Source organism: Arachis stenosperma, chromosome 9 (assembly GCF_014773155.1).
Source record: "Arachis stenosperma cultivar V10309 chromosome 9, arast.V10309.gnm1.PFL2, whole genome shotgun sequence".
NCBI classification, from domain to species: Eukaryota; Viridiplantae; Streptophyta; class Magnoliopsida; order Fabales; family Fabaceae; genus Arachis; species Arachis stenosperma.
In genome coordinates, this window is record NC_080385.1 from 88,310,804 (window position 1) to 88,317,248 (window position 6,445).

Here is a 6,445-nt window from a genome sequence, read left to right on the forward strand (position 1 = left end):
TTGTTCTTTATTTTTCTGTTTTTCGAATTTTTATGCTTATGTTTATCTATGTTTGTGTCTTATTACATGATCACTAGTGTCTTAGTGTCTATGCCTTAAAGTTATGAATGTCCTATGAATCCATCACCTTTCTTAAATGAAAAATGTTCTTAATTGAAAAAGAGAAGAATTGCATGAATTTTGAATTTTATAACAGATTAATTATTTTGATGTGGTGGCAATACTTTGACTTCTGAATGTATGCTTGAATAGTGCATATGTCTTTTGAATTTGTTGTTCATGAATGTTGGCTCTTGAAAGAATGATGAAAAAAGGAGACATGTTACTGAGGATCTGAAAAATCATAAAAAAATGATTCTTGAAGCAAGAAAAAGCAGGAATACAAAAAAATGAAAAAAAAGGGAAGGAAAAAGAAATAAATAAATAAATAAATAAATAAAGTCGTGATTCAAGGAAAAAAGAGTGTGCTTAAGAACCCTGGACACCTCTAATTGGGGACTCTAGTAAAGCTGAGTCACAATCTGAAAAGGTTCACCCAGTTATGTGTCTGTGGCATGTATGTATCCGGTGGTAATACTGGAAGACAGAGTGCTTTAGGCCACGGCCAAGACTCATAAAGTAGCTGTGTTCAAGAATCATCATACTTAACTAGGAGAATCAATAACACTATCTGGATTCTGAGTTCCTATAGAAACCAATCATTCTGAATTTCAAAGGATAGAGTGAGATGCAAAAACTGTTCAGAGGCAAAAAGCTAAAAGCCCCGCTCATCTAATTAATACTGATCTTCATAGATGTTTTTGGAATTCATTGCATATTCTCTTCTTTTTATCTTATTTGGTTTTCAGTTGCTTGGGGACAAGCAACAATTTAAGTTTGGTGTTGTGATGAGCAGATAATTTATACACTTTTTGGCATTGTTTTTAGTAATGTTTTAGTATGTTTTAGTTAGTTTTTATTATATTTTTATTATTTTTTAGTTAAAATTCACTTTTCTGGACTTTACTATGAGTTTGTGTATTTTTCTGTAATTTCAGATATTTTCTGGCTGAAATTGAGGGACCTGAGCAAAAATCTGATTAAGAGGCTGAAAAGGACTGCAGATGCTGTTGGATTCTGACCTCCCTGCACTTGAAGTGGATTTTCTGGAGCTACAGAAGCCCAATTGGCGCGCTCTTAATTTTTTTGGAAAGTAGACATCCTGGGCTTTCCAGCTATGTATAATAGTCCATACTTTGCCCGAGATTTGATGGCCCAAACAGGCGTTCGAAAACAGCTCAAGAATTTTGGCGTTTAACGCCGGAACTGGCACAAGAATGGGAGTTAAACGCACAAACTGGCACAAAAGCTGGCGTTTAACTCCAAGAAAAGTCTCTACACATGAAAGCTTTAATGCTCAGCCCAAGCACACACCAAGTGGGCCCAAAAGTGGATTTTTATGTCATTAACTCATCCTTGTAAACCCTAAGCTACTAGTTCTCTACAAATAGGACCTTTTGCTATTGTATTGGAGTCTTTGGATCATGTTTTTATGATTGAACCCTCTTTGGGAGGCTGGCCATTCGGCCATGCCTAGATCTTGTTCTTATGTATTTTCAACGGTAGAGTTTCTACACACCATAGATTAAGGTGTGGAGCTCTGCTGTACCTCGAGTATTAATGCAATTACTATTGTTCTTCTATTCAATTCAGCTTATTCTTATTCCAAGATATTCATTTGCACTCAAGAACTTGATGAATGTGATGATTATGTGACGCTCATCATCATTCTCACTTATGAACGCGTGCCTGACAACCACTTCCGTTCTACAAGCAAACAAGGCTTGGATGTTTATCTCTTGGATTCCTTAATCGAAATCTTCGTGGTATAAGCTAGAATTGATGGTGGCATTCAAGAGAATCCGGAAGGTCTAAACCTTGTCTGTGGTATTCTGAGTAGGATTTAAGGATTGAATGACTGTGACGAGCTTCAAACTCCTGAAGGCTGGGTGTTAGTGACAGACGCAAAAGAATCACTGGATTCTATTCCAACCTGATTGAGAACCGACAGATGATTAGCCGTGCTGTGACCGAGTGCGTTGAACATTTTCACTGAGAGGACGGGACTGTAGCCATTGAAAATGGTGATGCCCAACATACAGCTTGCCATGGAAAGGAGTAAGAAGGATTGGATGAAGACAGTAGGAAAGCAGAGAGACGGAAGGGACAAAGCGTCTCCATAAGTATCTCTATCCTTACTTTATGTTTTAATCATTAATCCTCCATAACCATTTGAATCTGCCTGACTGAGATTTACAAGATGACCATAGCTTGCTTCATACCAACAATCTCTGTGGGATCGACCCTTACTCGCGTAAGGTTTATTACTTGGACGACCCAGTGCACTTGCTGGTTAGTTGTGCGAAGTTGTGATAAAGAGTTGAGATTGCAATTGAGCGTACCATGTTGATGGCGCCATTGATGATCACAATTTCGTGCACCAGGTACCTACAAGGGACTCCGATGCTTAAGTTAGCAAGGGTATTAAGCAGGTTTTATGTAGAATCAGAGTATGAGTTATACCTGGGTGCTCCAGCGTATTTATAATGATGAGATGTGATCTTTTGGATAAGATAAGTTAGTTATCTTATCTTATCTTTATCTTTGAGTTGAGGTCAGCGTATCTTCAATGGAACCACCTTTATCTCTCTAGGCTTGGGTTACCCTAGGATTTGGGTCGTGTTCCTCTGTTTGGGCCCTTTACTGGGCTTTCCGGTCGATTTGGCCGAGCTCTTTGAGAAGAGGTTGGCTAATCGGACCTAAGGAGGTCGGTCGCTTTTATCGCCAATCATCCCGGGTCAGGTAACTCGACCCAGGGTATGAACAGTGCCCCTGCTTGAGCTCGGTCTTTTTGTCGAGGTCGAGTTTTTTGGACTTCGGTCCTTCTATGATGAAGCCGAACTCAAGCATTTTGTCGATTTCTTCCTTATGTAGAATCTTTTGAATGTAGAATGTTTTCCTCTAAAAGCGCGCGCTTTTATATCAGCGCTTTTTTGGGAACGCGAGAAGGTTTTAATATCTGCATTTAATTGGCATTAATTGCCCCATTTTTTATTGGTCTTTTATTTTGAATTTCTCAATCAAAAAACGGTTTCTCTTCTTCACTTCTTCTTCGTAACTTCTCCCTTTACTCTCTCATTTTCTGTTTCTTTCGTCTATTCTGTCGCTGCTTTTTGTGGAAGAGGGGTGATTTCCAGGTTTTTTCCTCCGCAGTTTTCCGCTTTCGAGGGGTGGCTTTGTGGCTTCTATTCTTTTGGCTTTCGAGGTTTTCTTCTACTTTTTTCCAGGTTTGTTTTTTCTTTCTTCTATTTCCTTATATGTGGAAAGTTTGCATTTTGTTTAGAGGAAGTTTGGGTCTTTCTGCTTTTATCATGCCTGATTGTTGCATGCTCTGGAATTTCTTCGTTTTTGGTGCGAATCTTTTTCTTGTTGCTTGAACCTTTTTCTTTATGTTGTCGCCGTTTCTGCTTGTGCCTTCGCTGATGATTTTTTGCTTGATTCCAAAAAAGTTTGCGTCTTTGCTGTTTTTTTGCTTGGCATTTTTGGTGTTTTTGACAATGCTTTTACTGATAAACTATAGAAGGGTGGCGACTTTGTGTTTTTACTTCATTTGTATCCTTTGAGACTTTATTTTCTTTTTGATGAGTGTCAGGACGTGAGCTGTAGAGATTTCTTAAAAAACCTTGCTTTGTTACTGCCTCCAAGGGATGCCCAAGGACTTTTGGCTTGAGTCTTGGGGTTTTCCTTTTCTGTTTGTCCGTCCGTCGAGTTGTTTTGCACCTCATCCGAGATGTTTTTTTAAGTAATCCGCTCTTCTTTTCTTTTTTTAGGATTTAGTTGGCCTTATGTCTTCCCGAAATAATGTTGTAGAGATGCCTTCCCAGGTCCCTGAGGGCATGGCCGATTGGGTGGACTCGATGGTTCTTATGTGTGTCTCTCTGGTTGATTCTGAGTTTTGCGCGCAGCTTAGGCAGTTTCATAGTGTCTGTAGTAATCATGGTGATGAGAAGAACTATGAACTTGTCCCTCCCTCTTCTGACGAGAGAGTTTGCTTCTCTACTCGGGTTGTTGATGATCGCCCTTTCTTCTATGTTTATGACTTTTTCTTTTGTAAGCTGGGTATCACCCTTCCTTTTACTAAATTTGAGGCCGACCTGTTATGGTCCTGTAATGTCGCCCCCTCTCAACTTCACCCTAATTCCTGGGGTTTCATAAAGATTTTTCAATTGTTGTGCAATGGTTTTGGTATCCCTACTTCCCAATCTCTCTTTTTCTATCTGTTTGTCTTGACTAAGCCCGGAGTGGTAAAAAAGAAGGCAGCTTGGGTCTCCTTTCGCTCTACCCAGGGAAAGAAGGTCTTTTCCATGTTTGACGAGTCATTCTGCGATTTTAAAAACTACTTTTTCAAGGTCCGAGCTATTGAAGGAGCTCGGCCCTTCTTTCTGGATGAAAATGACGAGCCTGCTTTTCCCTTGGAATGGCAAAAAGATGTGAGGGTGTCCTGATATACGTGGGAAATGTTGGATGAGGCTGAGCGAGCCTTTGTGACTGTCTTGGAAGAACACTGGGGTCAACCTCCCCATCTCGACACAAAGAAATTTCTAACCAATCCCTCTCTTCTTCAAACTGAGCTGGGTATTTTGTGTTTCCTTTTTTATCTGTTTATATTGCTTGTGATTGTCTTTTCTGACTTGTAGCTTAATTTCTGTTTTATTTGCAGAGGCAATGAAGAATAATGAATCCATGAAAGCTTTTAAAAGAGCGCAGAGGGCGACTGCTACTAGAAACATCTCGGCCAAGGCGGCTGGGGAAGGATCCTCCCAAGTGCGCGTGAAGCCGTCTGTGCCGAGTTCCCCTGGGGTGAAGAAGGTGATCCCTACTCCCCGAGTTCGTCTGGTGGATCCTCACCCTACTTCTGTTGCTCCTTCTGTTGCTCCTCCTAATAAAAAATAAAAAACAGCTGAGCCTTTCGACCTCAATGCTCCCGATTTTAATGCCATTGAATTTGTGGATCAGCAAATCGGTCCGTATGGTACCCTCTCCATGGACGATGTGTCCATCCTCCATCATTTGGATTTTATGGCCCGAAATAACGTAAAGATGGCGTATATGGCGGCTGCTATATACCGGACTGCTCAGAATCTTCCTCTCCACGCCACCAAAGCATTTATGGAGGAGGCAAAGCAGGAGTTTGACCAGATGAGGGAGCTGAAGGAGGAACTTGAAGTAAAGGTGACCAAGTTGGAGAAGGATCTAGAGAACGAGAAGGCGAGTTCCCTTTCACTGGCAGCTTCTTTGAGGTTGGCCGAGGACACAGCCATGATGCATAAGGAGAGTTACGTTACATCTTATCGGGAGGTGATGCGCCTGAGGGGGGAGTTGGACAATGCCCAGGAAGATTATTCTGAGCTCCAAGGTCATCTCGTTGGCAGCGTGACTGATGCTTACGAGAACTTGAAGGAGCAAGTTCGGGTCATTGCTCCCAAGGCCGATCTCACCCCTTTCAGCCTGGACAATGTTATCAGGGATGGCAAGATTGTCCTGATGACGAGGGTGATGATGATGATGATCCTTCCCCTGTGTCCTTTGCCAAAGTGTCGACCTCTTCTGCTCCACCGGTTGCACCTGATTCGGATTGCCAAGTTCTGAACCGGGAGGATGGAACTATAGAAGCTGTGCCTATTCAGACTCGTCCTCCTTCTCCTTGTCCTGATGCTGCCAAGAAGGCTCCTGATGCTTGCTGATCTCTTTCTGGATATTTATGTAGTTGGCCCGGCTTGTGGGCTCTTAAAACTTTTTGTTTATTTGCTGACGTTTTCTAGTTGCTTGTTTTAGCAACTTTTATTTTGAAAAAACAAAGAGTAGCTCGCTATCTTTTTAAGGTAGGTTTTGATGGCCTCTGAGGCTTTATAAATTTGTAGATTATATCAAGGTTTTTGACTTTTTATCTCTTCTGTTTTCTGAGAATGCTAGAACCTTGCAGCTCGACCTCTTTGGATTGCTTTGTACGTATTGTTTATAGCTTGGATCCTTTGAGGTTGTGTCTGTGTGGGTCCGACTTGTTTCTCGGTTTTCTCGCTTTTATACGTATTTTTGGCGCTCTATAACTGATTCCTTTGCGTTGGTCCCCTTCTAAGTTATTTTTGTAATCCCCTTTCTTGGACCTTTATCAGGTTTCTTTCGGGGATTACTTTTATAACTTGTTTTGTAGAAGATCGACTTCGTTAGGTCAATCTCTTTCTAAGTTATTTTTGTAATCCTCTTTCTTGGACCTTTGTCCGGTCTCTTTCAGGGATTACTTCTATAACTTTGTTTTGTAGGAAACCGACTTCGTTAGGTCGATCTCTTTCTAAGTTATTTTTGTAATCCTCTTTCTTGGACCTTTGTCAGGTCTCTTTCAGGGATT